The sequence below is a fragment of the Diabrotica undecimpunctata genome, chromosome 5 (assembly GCF_040954645.1).
Source record: "Diabrotica undecimpunctata isolate CICGRU chromosome 5, icDiaUnde3, whole genome shotgun sequence".
Taxonomy (NCBI): domain Eukaryota; kingdom Metazoa; phylum Arthropoda; class Insecta; order Coleoptera; family Chrysomelidae; genus Diabrotica; species Diabrotica undecimpunctata.
In genome coordinates this window covers 88,378,274-88,406,217 of record NC_092807.1, presented here as the reverse complement: position 1 = coordinate 88,406,217, position 27,944 = coordinate 88,378,274, and the positions used below count along the sequence as shown (strand labels likewise).

Sequence of the window (27,944 nt, the reverse complement as noted above, 5' to 3'; positions counted from 1 at the left end):
ATCCAAAAGTAAAACCTAATTACTTATACCCAGCCGAAAGAATACTTTTTATTCAGCCACACTTGGACGGTGTTAGAGAACCCCTCCCGTTCCACATATTACCATACTCATTATATTTCTTTGCTTACAAAATATTTCCGACTTTGACTGTACTGCCAACATATTTGAAATAAATCGTTAATCAATAATGTTAAACAAATCTGTTGCGTACCTCTCGCAACAGATCATATTATATTCGGTCTATTCGCTATTTAAAAGGCAGTTTGGACGGAGATAAAAATATTCAACAGAATTACTTTAATTATTAGAATATTAGAACTTACTTTTGTACAATATACTTACCATTACGTACATAAAGAGTGATCCTATTGACATAGCTCCGGTAAAAAAAATTGATAAAAAGCGCCATCTAACGCATTTATTAAAGAAATTTAAATTTCTAAAAATATAAGAGGAAAAAGACAGTCAATCATGGTTTCGAAAATTAGTTTACGGTTTCTAAAAATATATTTACATCAAAAATATAATTAAAGTTACAAGTAAATTTGTTTTTAATCACACATTTTAATAAATATAACTTATTGTGACTGAAACGTCGTAAAAACTATGGTGCCTTTGACGGTTCAAAATATGTTAAGGGGGGCTGGATGTCTAAGATTTTAGGTGAACTAGTGTGAAGATGAACATATTAAAAAAACATTGAGAATTGAAAGTGATGGATGTGAAGTTTTTTTTATATACTTTCTACTGTTTACGGTTTTACAGAATTTTCAAAAAAGAATTAACAAAAAGAAATTCACAGAAAACAATACCTTCTATTGCCATAACAAATAAAGTTGCCTTACCCTTATGGGGTATATATTCATAAGGGTGTAATATTTGTCTCTATTGTCTAAAGTTAAAAGCTAAAATCATGACTACTAAATTTACAGGTATGGTTCTAAATTTTTATATCCAAAAGAGATATAATAATCTTAGTAAGGTTCGAATGAAATAGAGCACCAGATAATGCTTAAATTAATAAAGGAAGAATAGTATTAATTTAAAATAAGTAGATAGAAGCAAAATAAAAAGAAAAACGTTGAATACAAGGTGAAATAATAAACATAACGGAAAAGGGAAGTAAAGGAATGGACTCAACTTAACTGGTTCCCGACCTCTATAAAACCATTTTACCTAACCCTACGTGAATTGGCTCCCAACCCCATACATGAATTGGCTCTCGCTCATTACGAAATTTCCAGAAATGGAATCTTCTTAGAATTTTCAGAAATTAGAAACGTAGTCTTAAATAATTTATTTGCACCAGTTCATACGCACAAAAAGGAAGAACTACAGGAAAAATGCAGTCGAACAGACTGCATTCTATATATATATATATATATATATATATATATATATATATATATATATATATATATATATATATATATATATATATATATATATATAGGGTGTGATAAAAAAAGAAGCGGGACTGTCGAATACTTAATTAAACGTCAGATCAAAAAACTAAAAAACACGTGTTTTACATATATAGGTACATATTTATAAATATATACATAATATATATATATATATATATATATATATATATATATATATATATATATATATATATATATATAGTAGACTCCCTCTATAACGAGAACTGAAATGACAGACTAATTACCTCGTTATAAGCAGATCTCGTTATATCAGACAATAATAATACTGTGCATACATATGAATCTGTAGTTTTCTAAACCATTAACTTCCTATAGTGAAGCCATTCGGAGCAATATACGATGCTAATAAATATTGTTTGAATGGCGTTTTTGAAAAAAAGTATTTACTTTTATTGTCAATGAAATATATTAAAACATAAAAGAGCTGTTTACTTTTATTATCAATGATATACGTTAAAACAAAAAATCCGTACTTATATTTTTTTCCAACTACATTATGTATAAAGCGTATTTTCAAGGATAACATAAACTATTGCTTCTGCAATTTTAAGAACTCTGTCTTTTTAACTGCTTTAAATGGTCCAGTATCATTCTAACTAACATATTTTCTAAAGATGTGAAACAGTTGTATTTATCCATTGTAAAAAAGTTTATTGCGGGCTGCAGTTAAGTTTATTGAGGGGCTGTTTGAAAAGGTATTTATTTATAGCCACGACCGGACCAAAAACGTAAAAAACACGTTTTTGGATCTTATTTTCTCTCGTTACAACCAAATTTTCCTCGCTATAGAGGGTTATAGTTGAATAGAAATTTCACTTTCACGGGACATCTAATGTATCTCGTTATAAGCGAAACCACGTAATAACCGTGTTCGTTATAGAGGGAGTATACTGTATATATATATATATATATATATATATATATATATATATATATATATATATATCTATATATATAGAGGTAATGGATTTTGACAAGAGCTATGACTGGCTATGAGTCATTCCGATGCAGTACACAAGTTTACCTGTTATTTACAAGGTCATAGCTCTTGTCAAAATCTATTACATATATATATATATATATATATATATATATATATATATATATATATATATATACATATATATATATATATATATATATATATATATATATATATATATATATATATATATATATATGAAAATTACTTAGTTCTCGGGAAGAACCGCGGTTGAGAATTTATTACTCGACGTTTCGTCACCCATTTTGGAGCCATTATCAAGAGTGATTCGGTTCGAGTTCGGGGTCTCAATCTGCCTACTCCCCTCACTCGAGACGTACCAGTATCGTGTTCTTCTTTCCTATTCCGTGTACCGGAAACCCACTCATTTCAGTTATCAACACTCTCATTTCTCGTTCCATAAGACTTAGCGATAACAATCATATGTCATCCGAAATTAATTCAATAAGGCAAACACTCTTACAAAACGGCTACCACAAAACCCAAATCAATAAGAGCATTCAAAAACATCTAAACCCTATTCCATCCAAAAAAGAAACCTTGCCGCCGGATCAAACCAAAATCTTTCTATCTTTTATTAAAGGTGTCACTGACAAGATCAGTAGAACTCTTCTTCCTCTAAATATCAAAATCATTTTCACTACTCACTCCAAGTTGTCCAATCTCGTCAGATCCGTAAAAGACCAAATCCCTAATGAAGACCATGGTGTCTACGGTATACCCTGTTTCAGTTGCCCACGTACATACATCGGACAGACAAACCGACGAATCCATAACCGTATTTACGAACATTCTATATCTGTCAAACATTCCGATACTACTTCAGCCCTAGCCCAACATCATATTCAAACAGGCCACAAAATAGATTTTGCTGTCGAACAGCTTGAACACGCGCGATGACGCGAAGCGATTGCCTATAACATGGCGACCCCTGCTTCAGCGACCTCCCGCCTACACCGCTCAGGCCACGACAGTTCAGACCACGTCAGCGCATACCGTTCCCACACATACAGCGAGTATAAAAGCAGCCACACAGGGTAAGAACCAGAACACGATACTGGTACGTCTCGAGTGAGGGAAGTAGGCAGATTGAGACCCCGAACTCGAACCGAACCGTATCACTCTTGATAATGGCTCCAAAATGGGTGCCGAAACGTAGAGTAATAAATTCTCAACGCGGTTCTTCCCGAGAACTAAGTAATTTTCATTCATCTGACCGCGGAAATTTATCCGAAAATATATATATTTATATATATATATATATATATATATATATATATATATATATACATATACATATACTTATATATTTATATATATATATATATATATATATATATATATATATACATATACATATACATATACTTATATATTTATATATATATACATATACTTATATATATATATACATATATATATATATATACATATACATATACATATACATACATATATATATATATATATATACATATATATATATACATATATATATATATATATATATATATATATATATATATATATATATATATATATATATATATATATATATATACTTACTCTTTAAGGGCCACAAATTGTATACAAATTTTTTTTAATTTTTCTTTCACAGACGTCTGATATTGAGAATATCTTCGTAAATCATTACAACTAATTTCTGTATCATTTTTATTAAATTTTTCTAAATCTTCATTTAAACTCTTAAGGTAAAATTTAAAATATGTAATATAATAACCAGTTACATATATCGGTGTGAAAGCAAAGCAAAAACAGTGCGGGATTAAAAATCCAAAAACAAAGTACTTGCATAAATTTGAGTCAAGTGCAATATCCTTTATGAGAACGGCTGCTAGTTGATTAGGGTTATATGCAAGAGTTATAATTAAAATATAGCACAATGTGCATACACCCATTAAAATGATATTAGCAATTTTTATTTTGAGACTTATTTTGTTTATATTTTGCTTTAGTGAAAAGTTATTTGATATGTTAAACAGTTTATGATTGCGCTTTAGGAGCAGTATACTTGCTTTTAGAAGATCGTAATTCCTCATAATGGTCCCATATGAAGTCATCATCTAAAAACAATACATTTATGAAATTAAAATATGTTTAACCTAATTGTACGAAAGGTTATATTGATACTATCTGATTTTCTTCCCCATGCACCCAAAATCCACTTAATAAATTAGTAAGACAACCAGGCCATACCACAACTCAGCCAGCTCCAGCCCAGCTCAGCTTAGCTCAACACAACTAGGTGGTTGAATGTAAACAGCCACCGAATTCCGTTGAGCCGTATAGCAATTTGCATGGAAGAAGCGAGAAGAGATCAAGTTTTCAACAGCTTTGCACTATTTTCCTTTTCCTAGAGGTTGAATAAAAAGAGTGTAGACTCAGCGGTTGTTTGCGTAAGAAAGGCCACCTGTGCAGGCTGTTGCTACTGTTGTTCGGCCTCCACTTGATGAATATAAACCGTCGCAGGCAGTCTAAAGTTTGGTCAATCCCAGAAACAAACCTTAAACAACAAACGTACAGGTTGTACAGCAAAGAGGTCTCACAATGAGGAACAGACAACACAAAGGGACACACCCTACATGTATACCCGGTATACCTACTAATCTATCCATTACACATCTGATAGATAAACAGGTGTCATGGTTTGTTTTACCACACAACTCACAAACAACCAACACACAAGCTCCCACCATAGAAATAAACACATCAATATCGTACTCTACTGCCATTTATTCATCATGATCACAACCAATCAATGGTTCTTCTACCTCCACTGAACCTACCACATCAAATCAACCTTCATAACCAAAAGCCTTCGATTATATCATCACCAATATCCCTCTGGAGAACTCCGTACAACAAGACTTCTTCAGAATCATAAACACATGTGAACTCCTTTTAAATCAAATAACCTTCATAAAAGTCCTATCCACCCAAATTGCGCACTTAACTACTATTCACCCAATTAATCACGTAGAGCTCCATAAGCGCTTCGCGATGCATTAGGTGATCCTAGGACCCTAATCACACCTAAACATAAACCTACACCATAAACACAGGCCCGTCGCCACAACTACACTGATGCCGACCTTACTACCACTTTTATCGAAATGGGTATACCCATAGGTCGTCTATGGAGGATTATATCCAGATCGAATACCCCTACCACCTTCGTGAAAGTCATCACCACGAGTGAAATTAAATTCTCAGAGATGCTTACACGAGGGGTCTTCCTAGGCGGGCTCCGTCTAGACGTCGAGCTTCCACTCAATGCAAATCCCGTTCCACCCATCCCAAAATACTGGGGCAAGTGTTATCAGAACGAACCTAACCTAGACCTAAATCCTCGGCCTGTCCCACTCCACAATCACCAAAGTGCCCTAACTGTGGCAGTGACCACGCGACTTATTCAGTCAAGTATCCCCTACAATAGATTAGAACTGAGAGTAAGAGCACTGAGATGCTACGTGTTTTCGATACTGCAATATGGACTTGAAAGCTGGACATTAAAGCAAGAACACATAAATAAGTTACAGTCCTTTGAAATGTGGTGTTACAGGAGGATGCTTAGAATAGCATGGACACAGAAGAAAACTAAGTCGAAAGTATTGCGAGAAATGGGCAAAGAATGCGAAATAATAAACACAATAAAAATAAGAAAGTTACATTATCTGGGACACGTAATGAGGGGACAGCGATATGAACTGCTAATTCTGATAATACAGGGAAATATAAGAGGAGGAAGAAGTATAGGAAGAAGGAGAGTGTCATGGTTGAAGAATTTAAGGGACTGGTTTGAATGCAGTTCTATAGAACTCTTCAGAGCAGCAGTAGATAGAGTAAAGATAGTGATGATGATATCCAACCTCCGATCGGGAGACGGCACTTAAAAAAGAAGACCCCCCTACAAAAAAGAAACTCCCAAAATCCCTCAAGAAACCCAACCAATCACCACTGAAAAACGTATCCCTCCATGAAGACCGAAATATAATTCACTTCCCTAGACCTTATCAACCTCCTCCCTGACAGACGTCAATTAATACTTGATGTCAGCAATTCCTTAGCTTTCCTTATGTTTGTCCACAAGAGCACTCTTGTGGCGTATAACAATAGAACATACATCACATTCCTGCCTGAATAAATGGATAGTACTATAGGTGCTGTCAACTGATAGGGTGTAGGGAAAAAACGCCCCTTCATCAAAAACAGCTTCTACCTTCCCTGGGTACAGTACCCTTCACCGTCTCCGCTGCCGGATATCACGTGGTAACGGCATCCTAATTAAATACGGAATTCTCTTCTCCCCTCACAAGATTCCTCCACACATAATCCTTACTTATCAAGACTTCCTGGCAGTGGAAATTCACCTCGATAACAATACTACACTCACACTAGTCTCGTATTAAAATACCCCAACCAACACCTTTCACAAACGTTGCTTTGTTTGCAACGTTTGCGAGACGGCCTGTATGTCTCCGGCCTGAATAAGGCCATCATCCTCGGAGACTTCAACGCCAGGTACATTCAATTTGGTGACATTTCACGAACCGGTACAGGCAACCTCCTAGCCGACCTACTCCTTGATCTACCTATACACAGAATAACCAACCGCGAACCGACCTTTTTTAATGCCAATGGCATGTCGTCCGTCGATCACATCATATGAACATATGATGTGGTGGACGTACTTGACGACGAGTGCATAATGGGCGATTCAATTATTTCGGATCACATCCCCATTTTATTAAGAGAATAGATACTAAATCCTTCACAACCACAAAATTCCAATCCAATTGGAACCTTTTCAAACAATACTTGTCTATCCACATTCCATAGTTAGGTAATGTAAACTATCCTGATAATATCAATAATGGTATCACGTTCATTCTAGACCCGATAAATCAAGCCATTGAGATATCAGTCCCCCAATAGGGTCAACTCTACCAGACCACCACTTCCACCTCTCATAATCAACAAAATTAGACAAAAGATACTCCTCTTACGTCAGTTACAACGCACTCGCAACCCTTATGTCAAAACAGAATAATCGCCTGTCTTCGATAGTCACACTGGAGGTGAAAAATATGCAAGCCAGTCAATGGCGGGCTGCCACCGCTAGTCTTGATTATTATAACGGTGGTGCTTTCTGGGCAAAATTTAAAATCCTAACGAAACAGAAAATCAGCAACCCCTCTTACCTTGTGGTGAAGAACCAAATCATAAATTCCGATCAGCAGAAGGCCGTTGCCTTCAAGAACCGTTTACAAAACATACTTACCACTTCAAATAACCACAGATTTGACCAAGCCTTTTGTGTACGCACTGAGAGAGACATAGAGCGACGACGCGTAATCCCTTGCGATCCACAGGAACCCCATGAACGTCCGATCATATCCGACGAATGATATTGTATGTGTTATAATAAATTTTTAATATAAATCTGATTTTTTTTGCATTTATATATATATATATATATATATATATATATATATATATATATATATATATTGTTATGATGTGTTTTTTGTTTGAATGATGAGCAATGAGTATTTTTAATAATATAATATATAGGGTTTTTATCGCGGTTCTCAAAGAATTAGCTTGTAAGTACTTTTTTAAATTATCTTTATTATAACTATTATGAAACACACATATATATCTAACCTAGCCAATGTAAATTTAAAATAAACTATCTTTAAATTGATGTTCTTATAAAACTAATTAAATTCTATAGACAATGTTAAATTTAAACAAACTATCTTCAAAATTGAAATTGTTATAACACTAACTAAATTATATTAACAAAATTTTGTACCTTTCTTTCACTGAATGCCTAAATGAACTGTTTTCCACTATATATATTCTAATCACCACTGAATGTCTTCGTACTTCAGTTATCCTTGTTTTTTGTGAAATTACTTTTTCCAATTATCAGCTTCTACCAATTTAAGATATAGTTTTCTTCACCAGCATTTATACACCACCAACCAAACCAGCAAACAGCATTTATATTTATTCTTCTTTTCAATATACCAATATCCAATTATTATAAGTTGATTTATACTAATCTCCAACCATAATATAATTTAATTTCTTCCAATATACTTTTATAATCTTCAATAATTATTTGTGTATAATTATAAATGTGCATTAATTATATGCATAATTTTTAATCTTCATTTAACTCACTATATTAAACAATTCGACTATTTGTACCTGATTCACTGACTCCAACTAACTTTCATATTTCTTACTAAACTTTTCTGACTGACTTCTTGAAAATTATGAACAATTTACTTCACTATTCACTAACTAAATGTGTCTATTAACTTTCATAATGAACTGGCCTGACTTCTGACTAAAAACTTCCTGACTGCTTGACTTCAGACTAAAAACTTCCGAAAAACTGCCATCTTGAATCCAAATCACGGGTATTTATATGTTTTTGGATTTCTAGAACCATCTGGTAAGAGATCATGTTCCAATTTGTTCCATTACTTCCATATAGATGTTCTCGAAAAAAATATCTGTTCGATCCACCGCCATAATCATTATTTCGAGAATGTTCGACTGTAAACAATGGTCACACTCTACACTCTGGATAATTCGTTAATGTTCCATTGATAATTTTGTTGACATTTAGGCTTTTCAGATCAGAATAAACATTCAAATTAGTAACTAACACTCTAATTTAATAAAATACACATTTCAAACAATATAACCCCACTTATATTCGTATTATGATTAATTTCTATCTGTCAATCCACTGTATAGTTGGTTGCCTAAGCACATGGCTCACTTAAACATATATCTACCACATTATAATTACTAAAATACAACTTTTTACAATTATTATATGCTAATTTATTAAAAATGCCCTCACATAAATATATTTTTATTAAATTCTCTAGTATATAAATTCTTAAAATAATCAAATACTTTTTTATATCTAATATTATGTAGTATATAACTTATAAATTATTTTCTATAAACCCCAATCGTCACAATATATATATATATATATATATATATATATATATATGTATATATATATATATATATATATATATAATTATATATATATATATATATATATATATATATATATATATATATATATATATATATATATATATATGACACCCATATTTTTCTTGTGATCACGCAATAATATATTATAAAACAGAAAAAAAGAGAATATTTTTCTTAGTACTTAGTAACAAAAAAATATAATTTTTTTTTTATTTTCAACTTAATTAGTAAACAACCAATTTTCGCGGTTTTTATTGATATTTTAATAGATTTAATAAGATTAAGGAAAAAACGGTTTGTAATTAAGAATTAAATATGGAAATGACAAATTAAAACCAAAATTAAACTAATTATTGTATAATATCGTTATTTTTTATCGCTGCTTCAAAATTTCAGTAATATTACGGTTATTACCACCATAACCATAAAAATAATGATATTATCGTGTCAAACCTTCTAAAAATATATAATATTTTAGTTTCGTTTAATTCGATAACATTTCGATAAACAGTAATTGGTTATCGTTTAATAGACTACCTAAGCTCGGACGTCACAATGGGCGGGGGTTTTAAAAACCTTTCCAAACATTTCTAATTTGTGTGTATTTGTCTCCTAACAAGTTGAAAATATTGTTTTTTTTAATTGTTTGAAGAATAAAGACTTTTCGTTATAAACATTCATTATATTGTTATATCATTGTTTGATTAAAACTTTAATTATTTTTTACTGTATTTCAAAGTGTTTTGTTGTTGTTTTTTGGGATTATTTTAAAATTAATCAATAGATCATTGAATATATTTACGAAGTTAAAGAATATTTAAATTATTGTTTTATTCTTTTTTCGTTGCCAGTGATTTTATCCTGTAAAAGACTAAACATATTCGTTTTCTCGAGGTTTAAGTTGTAATATAACATTATGTGGAAACCTTTTTATCAAATTGTCATACTGGGTGTTTTTAAATGTTGTTGGGAATCTAGGGAATTTAATATCTCAATATATATTTGTCTTATAGATTATCGCAAAGCGTTCGACATTCGTCAAGTTACAACACTAAAATACAACTTTTTACACTTATTATATGCTAATTTCTTAAAATGCCCTCACATAAATAATTTTTATAAAATTCTCTAGTATATAACTTATTTAAAACAACCAAATATCTAATATTATGTAGTATATAACTTATAAATTATTTTCTATAAACCCCAATCGTCACAATACCCCAAAATAATATTTAAAATAAATAATTTACTTATTATTTCTTTAAATATTAATTTTCTCATACCTTATTAAATTTAATAAATCAAAATTTTTTTTTTTTTTTTATTTAAAATGTGTTAAATACATCCCTGTTCGCTGTCTATGTCAAAACAGAGAACAACGGAGCACAGTTCGGCTATTCTATGGTCAAACTGTGATGTCAAATGGAGCAATGGATGCGATATCAGAGAATAAAATATAACCTTAATTAAAAATATAATCGATATGGTGTTCTGTTTGTTTATAGACAAAATCTAGGAATTATTTCCATTCAAAATAACTTTCATCAATATAAATTGGTAAGTTTTTTTTTTTTTTACTTTATTATATTAGAAAGACATTTTTATAGCAATTATAGTATCAATTTTGTGTCTAACCCCAAATTATGATTTTTAGGGTACAAATTAATTTCCATATATACAAAATTCAACAAGTATGATGTCAAATTGATTCAAAATAATGAAATCTACCATCTACCATTTAACAAATCAAGTCTATTAAATAAAATGGATATATCAGTAAGTTATTAGTGTTATTATATTTGTGTTAAAATGGTCTAAATGGTCCTATTTCTTCGAAAAATTGATTAATATATAATTTTAATGTTTTAACATTTGTTCTAGAGCAGGGATATAGTTTAATAAATTTTGTATATAAATCAACTATCACTAGTATATGCTTTTTTCCTGTTGGACTGAGAACTAAATTTGAAATAAAATCCATGGAAACTGTATTTAGTTTTTCATATACAACATTAGATTTATATGTGTTCTGGTTTTTGAAATTCTTTTCTTTGTTTAGTTGACATATTGGGCATTGGTTAGTAATTTCTTTTGCTATACTTATGTCATTCTTTGCAAAATAATTGTCCCTAAATAGCATCCATAGCTTTCTTGAACCAATATGCATATAATTGTTATGTGAATTTTTCAATATTTTCTTTGCTAAAGTTCTAGTTATTACATATACTTCTATGCCATTTATTATTTTATAATAAACTCCATCTTTCTTAAGGACTTTTTGTTTTTCACTCAAATTGATCTGATCTCTTATAATTTCTTCTTTAGAATATAATCCAGTACTTTCTACTAATTGATTTAATCCAATTTTTATTGTTCGCTGCCCTTTTTGTGATGTATTTTCTAACCTTGATAAAGCATCTGCCACTATATTGGATTTTCCAGAAATGTATTTGATTTCAAAGCAGTATTCACTAAGTATTAGACTCCACCGATGTATTCTACTGTTTCCATATTTGTTATTTAATATAGACGTTAAAGCTTGGTGATCTGTTTCTATTGTAAATTCATTACCCAACAAATAAAATCTTAATTTTGTGACACAGTGTATTATACTTGCTAGTTCTAATTCTGAAACTGAGTAACCCTTTTCATGTGGCTTTGTGATTCTTGAAATGAATTGTATTGGGTATTCGACCCCATCATGTATTTGTAATAATACCCCTGATAATCTCTCTATGGATGCATCTGTTCTTAATATGAATGGCTGTGTGTAGTCAGGATAGTATATTTTCAAATTTGACAGAAAAATGTTCTTAATCTCTTGGAATGCTAGTTCTCTTCTCTGATCCCATCTCCATTTTACACCTTTTCTCAGTAGTTCAAGTAATGGAAGTTCTTTTATACTTAGATCTGGTATCATCCTTTTATAATAATTAATTATTCCAATAAATCCTCTTAAAGTTCTTAAATTGTGTGGTGTTTTATATTCCTGAATGACTTGTGTCCGTTCTGGATCCATTTCGATTCCCTTAGTGTTAAGTTTATAACCTAGATATATGACTTCTTTTTGAAAAAATGTACATTTTTCTTGATTTATTTTTAGTCCAACTTTGTCTAATTTATTTATTATAATTTTTAGGTGTTTCTCATGATCTTCAGCCGTTTTAGAAAAAATTAATATATCATCAATGTAGTGAATTACAAAATGTTCATATTGATCCAAAATATCATGAAGACATCTACATATAGCACTGCAAGATGATTGAAGTCCAAATGGTACTACTTTGAATTGATATACTACTCCATCTATCTGAAATCCTGTATACTGTCTACTTTTTCTTTCTAGAGGTATTAACCAAAAACTATGCTGTAAATCGATTTTAGTGAAAAATGACATTCCTGTAATTCTTCCTAGTATTCCATCTATACTCATTGGTGCTTCAAATTGCTTTTCAGTAATCTTGTTAATATTCCTTGCATCCAAACATAACCTGATTTCACCTGATCTTTTTCGTACTACTACTATGGGGTTAATAAAACGTGTATCTGCCTTCTCATGATTCCATCTTCTAACATATTATTAATTGTTTTGTTTACTTCTTCTCTGTATTTATATGGTATTGGGTATGATTTTGTTTTAAAATCTTTTTCTTCTTTAACTTTTATACTATGGATATAATTTTGTGCAATTCTATTTTCTTTATTGACAAGTCCCTTGTGTTGCTGCAATATGGAAATGACTATTGATTTATATTCTTCAGGGCAATTTAAAACTTTCATTATATCTTCTTCTTTACAAATAAAATTATTCTTCATTATGTACTCATTATTCCTTGCTTCCAATTTTACGCACTCCGCCTCGTAGGCATCCATCTGCTTAAAATTTCCATTCCTTAAATATTCACTACAATAATTATTCTTTACATTCTTCTGGGACATTTCCCTATCATCAAAATACATTTCTTCTTCATAAACATCATTATTTTCTTTTAATAATATCCTATCAACTCTTATTCCTTCTTCCACCTCATCTTTCTGCATAAATTTAATTATTTGCCCTTCCAAAGTTACCATTTTTTCTTCAAAATCTATCTTTACTTTCTTCTTTTCCAATTCATCATTTCCCATTAATATATCAACACATAAATCCTTGACAATAAATCCTTGCATATTAATTTCTTTATTAAGAATATTAATTTTAAAATTGGCTAGTTTATCAATTTCACCCAACTTCTTATTATTTGCACCAACAATTTTAATTTTTGGAATCTTTATTATATCTGATAATTTTAATGTATTAAAAATAAAATTCTCCGAGACTAAAGTACTTTCTGAACCAGTATCTATCATAATCTTAATCATTTTATTTTTGGCCAAAGCATTTATATAAATTAAATTAATAGAGTCAATAATTTTATCCTCATCTAAAGAAATAAATTCAGAAGGTTTTTCATAATAGCAATGGCCTAACTTGTAATTCAGAAAGTTTACTGCACAAAATTTTGATTATTAGAATTGTCAGATTGTATCTGACCACTTGGATCTGATGTCCTATGTCTTTCCCTACTATGACTTCTACTCACATTTTCTTGCCTTGTACTATTTCGTTCCCTGTCTTCGCAGCTTCTATTCCTTCGAATACAATTTACCTGTCTGTTATAGTTAGGTCGCTCTGTATTTCTTCTATTGTTAAAATCTTGTCTATTATTATTAGTACTGTTATTAAAATGTTGTCTATTATAATTAGTATTATTATTAAAATTTTGTCTATTATAACTAGTATTATTATTAAAGTTCTGTCTATTTGGATTACTGTTAGTATTATTAAAATTTTGTAAACTATCACCATACCTAGTATTATTGTTATATGATTGTCTATATTGTTGATTATCATTTTTATTATATTGAAAGTTATTGTTGTTTTTTCTGTTGTTATTATTACTTGTCATATTGCCTCTTTGTATTCTTTGAATAAAATTAATAAAACTATCTATTGTTTGAATATTTTGTACAGTTACGGTTTGCACAACATCAGCATCAAAATGTCTAGATACATTTAAGACTGTTTCATCCTCTCTAAGTGGTGGTTCTAAATATTTTGCAACTGTTATCAATTTCAATGCATAATCTACCATATTTGATTTTAAATTTTGATTATACTTTCCAAAATATAGAATTTCTCTAAACTTGGCTTGTTCTAATTCACCCCAATAATAATTTAAAAATTTATTTTCAAATGTTTGAAAATTATCTAAATCATTCTCAATACTAGCAAACCAAGTTGCTGCATTGTCATTTAATGTCATTCTAATATAATCTTTAATATCATTAATATTATTCACAAATCTTAATTTATGTTTTAAACTATTTATGTATACTCTAGGATGCAAATTTTTTATATTACCAGAGAATTTAATCCCAGTCTCATTTGTTAAATTTAAGTACGGTCTCCCTATGTCTCTCATTTGTGAAATATCATCTATTCTCTGTTCCACATTTCTTATTTGATTACAATTTATTTGGATATTTTGTTGTATATCGTCTAATTTTTCTTCTGTGTTTCTCCTGTCTTCGTTAATTTTTACTTCTAAGTTACATTTCTGTAACTCTATTTTCTGTTCTATATCTATCTTATTATCTTGAATAATCCTCTTTACTTCTGTCCTCTCATTTTCTATCCTTTTCTTGTAGTCATTCCGTATAATTTTTATTTCATTTGCTACTTTTTTCTCTGCAGCTTCAAGTTTTTTATCCATTTGTTTTTCTATTTGTTTTACAATTTTATTATTATTATCCTCTATTTTCTTTTCTAATTTTCTATAATTCTCTTCTAATTTCTGTTCCATTTTTTTCATGTCTTCTTTGACTTCTTTTGAATTCTCTTCCAATTTTTTTATGTCTTCTTTGACTTGTTTTGAATTCTATTGCAATTTTTTTATGTCTTCTTTGACTTCTTTTGAATTCTCTTCCAATTTTTTTATGTCTTCTTTGATTTCTTTTGAATTCTCTTCCATTTTTTTTGTATTCTCTTCCATTGTCTTGTTCATCTGCATCATTAATGACATCAAAGCTGCCATATTGACATTTTCCTCTCTTTCTGGATTCATTTCTGCAGTATCTTGTGGAACTTGAACTAAACTCTCCTCTTGTATAGGTTGTGTTTCTACTTCCACATCTTCTTCATTCTTTTTGCTTCTTGTACCTTTCTTTCCTTGAGACATTTTGAGACTTTACTTGTTCAAATATAATTAAAAATAAAATCTATAATTTTTTCTTTCTACTGATAATTAATTTAATTATATCAGAGCACTTATCTTCCCAAACTAATTCTTTTAAATAGAGAGCCACCGCGTTGGGTGCCAAATTGTTATGATGTGTTTTTTGTTTGAATGATGAGCAATGAGTATTTTTAATAATATAATATATAGGGTTTTTATCGCGGTTCTCAAAGAATTAGCTTGTAAGTACTTTTTTAAATTATCTTTATTATAACTATTATGAAACACACATATATATCTAACCTAGCCAATGTAAATTTAAAATAAACTATCTTTAAATTGATGTTCTTATAAAACTAATTAAATTCTATAGACAATGTTAAATTTAAACAAACTATCTTCAAAATTGAAATTGTTATAACACTAACTAAATTATATTAACAAAATTTTGTACCTTTCTTTCACTGAATGCCTAAATGAACTGTTTTCCACTATATATATTCTAATCACCACTGAATGTCTTCGTACTTCAGTTATCCTTGTTTTTTGTGAAATTACTTTTTCCAATTATCAGCTTCTACCAATTTAAGATATAGTTTTCTTCACCAGCATTTATACACCACCAACCAAACCAGCAAACAGCATTTATATTTATTCTTCTTTTCAATATACCAATATCCAATTATTATAAGTTGATTTATACTAATCTCCAACCATAATATAATTTAATTTCTTCCAATATACTTTTATAATCTTCAATAATTATTTGTGTATAATTATAAATGTGCATTAATTATATGCATAATTTTTAATCTTCATTTAACTCACTATATTAAACAATTCGACTATTTGTACCTGATTCACTGACTCCAACTAACTTTCATATTTCTTACTAAACTTTTCTGACTGACTTCTTGAAAATTATGAACAATTTACTTCACTATTCACTAACTAAATGTGTCTATTAACTTTCATAATGAACTGGCCTGACTTCTGACTAAAAACTTCCTGACTGCTTGACTTCAGACTAAAAACTTCCGAAAAACTGCCATCTTGAATCCAAATCACGGGTATTTATATGTTTTTGGATTTCTAGAACCATCTGGTAAGAGATCATGTTCCAATTTGTTCCATTACTTCCATATAGATGTTCTCGAAAAAAATATCTGTTCGATCCACCGCCATAATCATTATTTCGAGAATGTTCGACTGTAAACAATGGTCACACTCTACACTCTGGATAATTCGTTAATGTTCCATTGATAATTTTGTTGACATTTAGGCTTTTCAGATCAGAATAAACATTCAAATTAGTAACTAACACTCTAATTTAATAAAATACACATTTCAAACAATATAACCCCACTTATATTCGTATTATGATTAATTTCTATCTGTCAATCCACTGTATAGTTGGTTGCCTAAGCACATGGCTCACTTAAACATATATCTACCACATTATAATTACTAAAATACAACTTTTTACAATTATTATATGCTAATTTATTAAAAATGCCCTCACATAAATATATTTTTATTAAATTCTCTAGTATATAAATTCTTAAAATAATCAAATACTTTTTTATATCTAATATTATGTAGTATATAACTTATAAATTATTTTCTATAAACCCCAATCGTCACAATATATATATATATATATATATATATATATATATATATATATGTATATATATATATATATATATATATATATATAATATATATATATATAATTATATATATATATATATATATATATATATATATATATATATATATATATATATATATATATATATATATATGACACCCATATTTTTCTTGTGATCACGCAATAATATATTATAAAACAGAAAAAAAGAGAATATTTTTCTTAGTACTTAGTAACAAAAAAATATAATTTTTTTTTTATTTTCAACTTAATTAGTAAACAACCAATTTTCGCGGTTTTTATTGATATTTTAATAGATTTAATAAGATTAAGGAAAAAACGGTTTGTAATTAAGAATTAAATATGGAAATGACAAATTAAAACCAAAATTAAACTAATTATTGTATAATATCGTTATTTTTTATCGCTGCTTCAAAATTTCAGTAATATTACGGTTATTACCACCATAACCATAAAAATAATGATATTATCGTGTCAAACCTTCTAAAAATATATAATATTTTAGTTTCGTTTAATTCGATAACATTTCGATAAACAGTAATTGGTTATCGTTTAATAGACTACCTAAGCTCGGACGTCACAATGGGCGGGGGTTTTAAAAACCTTTCCAAACATTTCTAATTTGTGTGTATTTGTCTCCTAACAAGTTGAAAATATTGTTTTTTTTAATTGTTTGAAGAATAAAGACTTTTCGTTATAAACATTCATTATATTGTTATATCATTGTTTGATTAAAACTTTAATTATTTTTTACTGTATTTCAAAGTGTTTTGTTGTTGTTTTTTGGGATTATTTTAAAATTAATCAATAGATCATTGAATATATTTACGAAGTTAAAGAATATTTAAATTATTGTTTTATTCTTTTTTCGTTGCCAGTGATTTTATCCTGTAAAAGACTAAACATATTCGTTTTCTCGAGGTTTAAGTTGTAATATAACATTATGTGGAAACCTTTTTATCAAATTGTCATACTGGGTGTTTTTAAATGTTGTTGGGAATCTAGGGAATTTAATATCTCAATATATATTTGTCTTATAGATTATCGCAAAGCGTTCGACATTTGTCAAGTTACAACACTTATGGCAGATACTAAAAGAAAGAAGGTGTACCACAACATTTAATTTCGCTTAGAACTGAACTATCTTCTTCTTCTTCTTAGTCGTTAACCTGATGCAGGTATCGTGATATCATGAACTGAACTATACGAACACACTATTGGAACAGTTGAAGTGCTTGACATACTCTCAAACGAATTCCATCCAGAACAAGGTGTCAGACAAGGATGTATACTGTCTCCATAATTATTGAATATACTTATGTATATGGGGAGCATATTATGAAAAGAGCGGTTTAAGGATGAAAAAGGGCATCTAAATAAATGGCCTCGATATAAACAACCTACGTTTTGCAGAAAACATAGCTCCTCTTGCAAATAGTTAAAAAGAGTTAATTGATTTCATATGACTGGTTGAAAACGAAAGTCAAATATTTGGTCTGCAGTTAAACATATCGAATACAAAGATCATGATAGTGGATAGACTACATAACAATCATCCACACATAACCACGATTGACCGGTTTGAGATTGTGAACTCATATTTATATTTGGAACTATTGATCACAAACACAGGGTCACTAAAACAAGAAATAAAACGTAATTGTGGTCTAGAAAAAGTCGCCGTAGAAAAGATGGCCAAAATATGGAAGGACTTTCAAATTTTAAGAACTCTTAAAATGAGGTTGGTCCACTGCTTAATATTCCCAATACTGACATACGGATATGAATCTTGGGCCCTATGATAAGCAGAAGAACGAAACATAGACGCCACTGAAATGTTCTGTTGGAGAAGAATGTTCCGAATTCCGTGAATCGACCACAGTACAAATAATTCAATTCTAAATGAGCTAAAAGTCAGCAAACGGCTATCCATCAAAGTCCATCTCCAACAATTAAAATACTTTGGACATGTTATGAGATATGACACAGAAAACATGGAAAAACTTATTATCTAAGAAAAGCTAGAAGACTGAAGGTTACGAGGAAGATCCCCAACAAGATGGAGAGAGAGAGAGAGAGAGAAAGACAGAGTTTGTAAAATGTAAATTATTATGTCCAGTTAAATGTATGATTTGGTTAGTAAAATATAATAAAGGTTAGTAAAATATAATAAAATATAAAAATAAAGGCCTTAAGCAGGGCTGCTGTCTCTTCCCGACATTATTTAAAATTTATCTAGAACAAGCTCTAAAACTCTGGAAGCGCAAATGTAGAAATATGGGAATGCCAATTAACAACAATAGCATATACACTTTGTCATTTGCAGATGATCAACTAATGATAGCACAAGGTTATGAAGATATTGAGTATATGACTCGAAAATTATTTATACTCGAGGAGTATAAAAAATGGGGACTAGAAATCAATATCCAAAAAACCGAGTTTATGTGTATCGGCGGGAAACAACACGACCTCATATTGGAAGATGGAGAAGTTATCAAACATTGCAACACATATAAATATTTAGGTATGATCATCACAAAAGAAGGCAACGTAGACGACACAATTGAGGAGAAAAACAACCAAGCAAGAAAAACAATTTCCCTTCTCAATAGTATCCTTTGGGATCAATCAATCTCTAATAATAACAAGCATAAGATATATAATACAATCATTAAAAGTATAATTACCTACTGCAGTAGGACTCTCGATTAATATTATGGGAATAAGCGAAATGCGCTGGACAGATACGGGATACCGAGTTATCAAAGATCACAAAATATTTTACTCAGGAAATCTTAAGAACGAACATATAAATGGAGTGGGCCTAATTATGAATAATAAAATCGCCAATTGTGTCAGTCACTTTGTACCTGTATCAGAAAGGATGCTCTTAGTTCAGCTAAACACAACTCCCATAAAAACAAACATTATTCAAGTATACGCTCCTACAGCGGACGCCCCAGAAGAAATCATAGAAGAATTTTACAATGACCTTACTAATATTGTCAAAAGGATTCGGAAAAACGAAATAATACTAATAATGGGAGACTTTAATGCCAAAGTTGGCAAAGGACAAAGTGGAAATTTAGTGGGATCCTTTGGTCTAGGGGAACGTAATGAACGCGGAGACCGTTTGATTGAATTTGCAACTGAAGAACAGCTCGTAGTGACAAACACCTTTTATGATCTTCCTCCAAGACGACTATATACGTGGAAATCTCCCCAGGATACTCCAGATCACACAGTACGAAATCAAATAGACTATATTCTTATTAACAAACGATTTAGAAACTCTATAACATCTGTTAAAGCGTACCCGGGATCCGACATAAATTCGGACCACAATCCACTTATCGCCAAAATGAAACTTAGTTTAAAGAAAGTTCAAAGACCAAAAATTATGAAGTACGATATTAACCAACTGAAAAATAAAACAGTAAAGGAAAAGGTACAAAAACGCCTAAAAGAAAAAACGTGGGCTCGTACAGAAAAACCATGGGCCCGTACAGAAACAGATAACACAGATGTAGAACTAGAAAATTTGCACAAAGTAAGTCAAGAAATAACAGAAAAATACTTAAAACCTGAAAGAACAAATAAAAAGGAATGGATGACGGAGGAGATTCTATGTATGATGGAAGACAGAAGAAACGCTAAAGATAATAAGAATTACTACAACAACATAAATAACGAAATAAAAAGGGCTATTAAAATAGCAAAAGAAAATTGGTTTAGCTCGAAGTGTACAGAGATAGAGTCATTACAACAAAAACATGATTCATTTAACCTCCATAAAAAGATTAAAGAAGCGGCAGGCTTATATAAACACAAGAACACTGGATTCCTGACAGATAATCAGGGAAACATAGTACTGGAAATAGAGCATAAAAGAGATATTTGGATCAAATACGTGGAAAAAACTTTTGAAGATATACGAAGTAACACTGGTATTACAACAAACACCAATTGCGAATCTGGACCACCATTTACAGTCGAAGAAGTAAAATATGCCATCAAAAGCACCAAAGATGGTAAAGCAGTAGGCCCTGATAATTTTCACTCAGAATTCTTAAAACTTATGGACTATGATGGCATAAAATGGTTGACAAATATATTTAACAGTATATATGATACGGGCGTGGTTCCCCAAGAGTGGTTAGTGTCAACTTTTATAAATCTTCCAAAAAAAACCAATGCGAGAAAGTGCGAAGACTATAGAATTATAAGCCTTATGAGCCATTTACTTAAAACATTTCTAAAGGTCATCAACAAAAGAATATATACAAAATGTGAGGAACAACTAACAAGAACACAATTCGGATTTCGTGATGCTCTGGGAACACGGGAGGCCCTTTTTGCTGTACAGGTGCTATTTCAGAGATGCAGGGATGTGAATTGTGATATATACGTATGCTTTATAGATTACCAGAAGGCATTTGACAGAGTAAAACATGACAAATTAATGACTCTAATGCAAGAAATTGGAATTGACAACAAAGATCTTAGAATTATCAGAAACATTTACTACAATCAAACGGCCAAAATCAAAATAGAAGACCAGTTAACTGATAAAATTGCAATAGAACGTGGAGTACGACAGGGCTGTATTTTGTCTCCATTGTTGTTCAATATTTATTCTGAATGGGTATTTAAGGAAGCTTTAGACGGTTGTGCGAAAGGAATACTAATAAACGGTGAATGGTTGAATAACATTAGATATGCAGATGACACTATAGTTTTTGCCGATAATCTGAATGACTTACAGATATTAACAAATCGCATAACAGAAGTCAGCAACAGATACGGACTAGCTCTTAACATAAAGAAAACCAAATTTATTACAATTAGTAAAAAACCAATACTAAACGCTCAACTTACAATCAACCAACAGAATATCGAAAGAGTCGAGCAATATACATATCTAGGCACCAATTTAAATAGCCAATGGGACTCAACAGAAATTAAACAGCGAATAATAAAAGCAAAAGCAGCATTCGTTAGAATGAGAACTATTTTCAACAGTCGAGACATATCATTAAAAACAAAATGCCGTCTATTGAACTGCTACATATTCACAGTTCTGCTCTACGGAATGGAAGCATGGACACTGACTGTTGCATCTATGAATCGGCTCGAAGCTTTCGAAATGTGGTGTTATAGGCGCATCTTACGTATATCCTGGGTTGACAGAGTTACTAATGTGGAGGTCCTGCGTAGAATGGGGAAAGAATGTGAAATTCTCATGACCGTCAAAACTAAAAAGTTGGAATATCTAGGTCATGTAATGAGAAATCAAGAACGTTACGGCCTTCTCCAGCTGATTCTCCAAGGGAAAGTAAATGGTAAGAGAGGACCGGGAAGAAGACGCATTTCCTGGCTTCGCGAAAGTGGTATAACACGACTACCACTGAACTGTTCCGCGCTGCAATAAGCAAAGTGAAGATAGCCGTGATGATCGCCAACGTCCGGAACGGATAGGCACTTTAAGAAGAAGAAGAAGTGAAGTATGGCAAATAAAGGCAAGATACAAGAGAAAACTTGAGGTAACGGAAATTGATTTCTGGAGACGTTCAGCTGGAAAATCTAGACTAGAAAGAGTAACGAACAACAGAATAAGAGAAATTATGAAAGTAAAACATACAATAGTAGACGATATTCGTACCCAACAACTCAGATGGTACGGTCATGTACAGAGAATGTCTGAAGAACGTCTCCCAAAACAAGTCTTAATGTGGACCCCTCACGGTAGAAAAAAAAGATGAAGATTCCGCCTTAGTTGGAGAGAAGGCATCAATATAGAAATGAAAGACAGAGACATAGAAGAAGACTTATGGATGAATCGAGAGGAGTGGCAACTGGGTATCGGAAGACGTAGGAGAACGTTTTTAACCGATCTATATATATATATATATATATATATATATATATATATATATATATATATATATATATATATGTACATATATATATATATATATATATATATATATATATATATGTATATATATATATATATGTATATATATATATGTATATATATATATGTATATATATATATATATATATATATATATATATATATATATATATATATATATATATGTTTTGGATGGGTTGGAGTCAATAAAAGGGCCATTGGTTAACTAATTTTTATCTCGAGCTTTCAATTGTGTTTACAATTATTATCAAGAGCAAATAAAATTAGTTTAGTAAATAAAAATTACTGCTAATACAACTCAAAAATAATTATTATAAAAATGTCCTAATCGAATAAATGCTTCTCTGAAACTTTTAGTATAATTTTGAAAACATTTTTTTAATACAAAAACAATTGAATTTATAAATTTATCGCATATCGCATATTTATCGTATTTGTGGTGATACTCTAAATGTTCTTGGCTTGCTGCCTCTATTGGCTGCGATCCTGTGCCATATGGACGGCTTCATGTAGGGATTTTCCCACCAGAGTCTTCATTTGGTCTGCCCATCGTATTGGAGATTTCCTCCTTGGTCTTTGGCCTTCTACCTTTCCTTCTACTACCAATAGTTCCGTTTCAGTTAGTACGATTCTTTATTTTCTTTCTTTCTGACTTCAGTATCCCCCGTCTCTAATAAGCTATCTGTAGACCCACGTCCCAAAGCTCGCCGTTTTATCCTTCAAAATACATGAGTACCGGTTGCATGTTCTAGTGAACGTATCTTCTTCTTCTTCAGTGCCTTATCCGGTCCGGATGTTGGCGATCATCAAGGCTATCATGGTTTTGTTGACTGCTCTGCGAAACAGCTCCGCTGAGATCATCCCAAACCATTGTCGGAGATTTTTCAACCACGAGATACGACGGCGTCCCGGTCCTCTTCTGCCAAATACTTTACCCTGCATAACAAGTTGAAGAATTCGATATTTTTCTTCGTTCCGCATCACGTGGCCGAGGTACTCAAGCTTGCGTTGTTTAATTAAATTAAGCACTTCTTTTTCTTTTGTCATGCGCTGTAGGACCTCAACGTTGGTGACATGGTCCACATAAGATATTTTTAGTATCCTTCTGTATATCCACATCTCGAAGGCTTCGATTCGTTTTTCAGTGGCTTGCGTCAGTGTCCAGGCTTCAACTCCATACAGTAACACTGGAAGAACGTAGCACCTCACTATTCGCATCTTGGTTCCCAAACTGAGATCACTGCAGCACAGCAAGGATCTCAACTTAATAAATGTAGACCGTGCCATTTCAATTCTGGATCTAATCTCTTGAGCGTAGTCCCACTGTGCGTTGAGGGTAGTTCCGAGGTAAGTGAATCTGTCGACTCTCTGGATCTCTTCGCTACCTGCCATTAGTGCCCCGGGATCTAAATTTGTACGGCTGACAACCATGAATTTAGTTTTCTTAATACTAAGGTTCAGTCCGTATGTTACGCTCACAGTTCGCACTCGGTCTAGTAAGGCCTGCAGATCGTTTAGGCTGGTTGCTAGTAACACAGTGTCATCGGCGTAGCGGATATTATTGATGTATTCACCGTTCACTCGGATTCCCATGTCTAGGTTTGTGAGGGCTTCATTAAAAATCTCCTCAGAGTATATATTGAAAAGAGTCGGCGATAGCACACATCCTTGTCTTACTCCTCGCATGATCTTCACTTGGTCGGTCAGCTGGTCTTCGACCTTGACTTGAGCACGCTGGTTCCAGTATAAATTCATGATGATCCGAATGTCCTTCTCATCCAATCCAACTCTTTGTAGTGCGGTGACCATCTTCTGGTGCTGACAACGGTCAAATGCCTTGGCGTAGTCAATAAAACAAATATAGACATCACAACTGACATCGCGGCATCTCTGAAGTAGGACTTGTAAGGTGAAAAGTGCTTCACGTGTACCCATAGAATTGCGGAATCCGAATTGCATTTCACCGACATTTTCTTCGCATTTCTTGTAAATTCTGGCATGTATGATTTTAAGAAAAATTTTAAGTGCATGACTCATAAGACTGATAGTTCGGAAATCTTCGCACGTTTTCGCAGATCGTTTTTTTGGTAGCGTTACAAATGTTGACAATAGCCATTCCTCTGGGATATTACCTGAATCGTATATGGCGTTGAACAGTTCAGTTAACTCCTTCGTGCTCACTTCACTCATCACCTTAATAAGTTCAACGGGTATTTCGTCCGGACCTGTAGCCTTACCATTCTTAGACTGTTGTAAAGCAGCCTTTACCTCGCTTTCTAGAATTGACGGCCCTGTCATGCAATTTATTTCCGGAAGGTTGCCGCGGTCGTCCCAGAAAAGTTCTTCGATATATATTTTCCAGGTAACCCAACTTCTCATTCACTGTCGTCGCCAGATTACCGTCTTTATTTATGAGGTGTGTGTTTCTCCTCTTGTATTGAACGTATCTATTCCTGGAATTCTTAGTCTACCCTTTATTCCACAATTAAATTTTCTCTTCGGTTAACTTTGATGTTACCGACGTTAATACCCAATTTCTGGGCATCCTTTCTTCCCATCCAAGTTCAATTTTCATTATAATCTTTAATGTAGTGGTTTCTCCTGGGCTCCTACATCCTTATGCCGTTGACCATATACAGGATCATCAATATCTCAACCCTAGGACAAAAGAGTACCCTAACACTTACCAACTCTCCCGCTTGTAACCGTGTTTAGTAAGTATCTGGATTCTAGCTTTTGTAAAGCCAATATCCAATCCCTTTCTACTCGTCCACACCGCAATCTGATTAACCACTCTATTTATCCTTCTTTTTAATTTCTTTTCTGTTCTAACCTGACTACGATAGTCAACTCATGGGAGTAACCCACAAGCAGGACGTGCAGCGTCCCAGCACCCGGGCATTATTTGTATTGCGTACATTTTACATGGATTAAAAGATTACAGAAAATTTTCTTCTAAATTCCACACCATATCGCTCCCGACTAAATCAGTAACAATAAAGAATTTAGCCACCTTCATTAAAAAATTCAGTTACATAAATTTTTTTATGGTTTCGCGTAAATTCCGCTTAAACAATGAGATCCAAATTCTTTTATGTATTAAAGAAGATCGATACATTTTGATTACTTTATTATTATATTGCCAATATGTTAAAGTTTTTTATGGTATAAATAATACGTAAACTTAAAAAAACAGCAACATTTGGGAACCTTATTGACTATTGTCTTTTTTAAGGGTATATACTGAGCGAAGCACAGCACACACCTCTCTAGCATGGTATTTCCCATACTGTCCTATAGTAATAAGTAGAGGAGAGTTGTTATGATGCCATTTGCAATAATGTGCACTACAATGTTGCCATTACCAAAGTTTTATTTTCCTTATGCAATAAACATTCTGTAAAAATCAGTAGATTTAAATTTAAGTCGTGATTTTAGTCAAACTTGCTATCTTTATTTTTGGAAAATATTACATAGTTATCCTACAATAATGCATCACAATTATTACGTGGAGTAAATATGCAAACCATAAAATGACAAGTCCATCGAGACATAGATAACATAATAACATTACGTAATAGAAACATTACTACATAATCCATCTGTTAATATAAGCAACATTATGTTAGAGTAGATAAAATATATATTGATTTGGTTACTTTCTACTACTTAAATAAAACTAAGACCTAAATAAAAAATACGCAAAATGCAAACTTACATACAAAATGTACCAACCAACAGCTGATGATTCGACTAATATTTCTATCGGTGGTTTTGTGAGAATTAAATAAACTATTAACACAAACAATGTAGTAGTAAAAAACCAGAATATAAATCCACAAGTGTACCGTTGTAATGGAGAACGAAATAATATTGTGCCCCAGTCTAGCATCCAGTGTAGTACATCGTCTGCAAACAAAATGATATTAGAAAGTTTACCAGTGATATACATTGGAAATTGTGAAAGGATTAGCTAGGTTTTGCATCGATTTACTTCGTTTTAGATGTCGATGTTCTTTTCTCGCCAATTTGAGAGGTAGAGGTTTTCTGGATTCTTGCTTTTGGCTGATCGAATCCAACCCTGTATCCGAGATTTCAACCGTTCCTTCGAAAGTACATAGATCGAGTAGATTATAAGAAGATATATTTGGATTAGGCGCTGGTAGGTATTAAATCTGCCTTGTAAATGAACGTTTTGGATTGTAATTTTCCTTGCTCTCTACTTCACTTTTGAACTTAAACACAGGGTTGCTTTTACGACACGGGTCTGCACCATTCTGCTTATGTGGTTATTCCATTCTTTTTTTCTATTTTGTGTCCATTCGTTTATACACTGTATTGCATTATTGGTCTTACACTGGCCTTATAAATTCTTGACTTCATCCCAGTGTTAATGTGTCTCTTTCGCCATATAGTGTTATTAAGGCATCCTGTCAGTCTATTTGCTTTTTGTACTTGATCCCTCACTTCTTTGTCCAGGTCTCCATAGCTAGACAGTGTAATTCCCAGGTATTTTATTTTCGTTATAACTTGTCCAATACTAATGACATCAATTTCTATTTTACATCTGGTTGGTTATTTGCTGACTACTATTGTTTTA

At 31.6% G+C, this 27,944-nt stretch overlaps 2 protein-coding genes and 1 long non-coding RNA gene across 5 annotated transcripts in view; 1 reads left to right on the top strand and 2 right to left on the bottom strand.

The window, feature by feature from the left end:
• The window catches only part of LOC140441449 (MORN repeat-containing protein 3-like), a 159,931-nt gene that overhangs the window by 28,880 nt on the left and 103,107 nt on the right, over positions 1 to 27,944 (bottom strand). The window lies entirely within an intron of this gene.
• LOC140441448 (cystathionine beta-synthase-like) overlaps positions 1 to 27,944 on the top strand; it is a 134,796-nt gene that overhangs the window by 69,764 nt on the left and 37,088 nt on the right. The gene's annotated exons all lie outside the window — the stretch shown is intronic.
• Positions 244 to 27,235, bottom strand: LOC140441450 (uncharacterized). The gene is made up of 3 exons (XR_011951006.1): positions 27,063 to 27,235; positions 4,018 to 4,535; positions 244 to 439 (listed from the first exon to the last, which is right to left on the bottom strand). It is a non-coding gene; the product is annotated as an uncharacterized lncRNA (long non-coding RNA).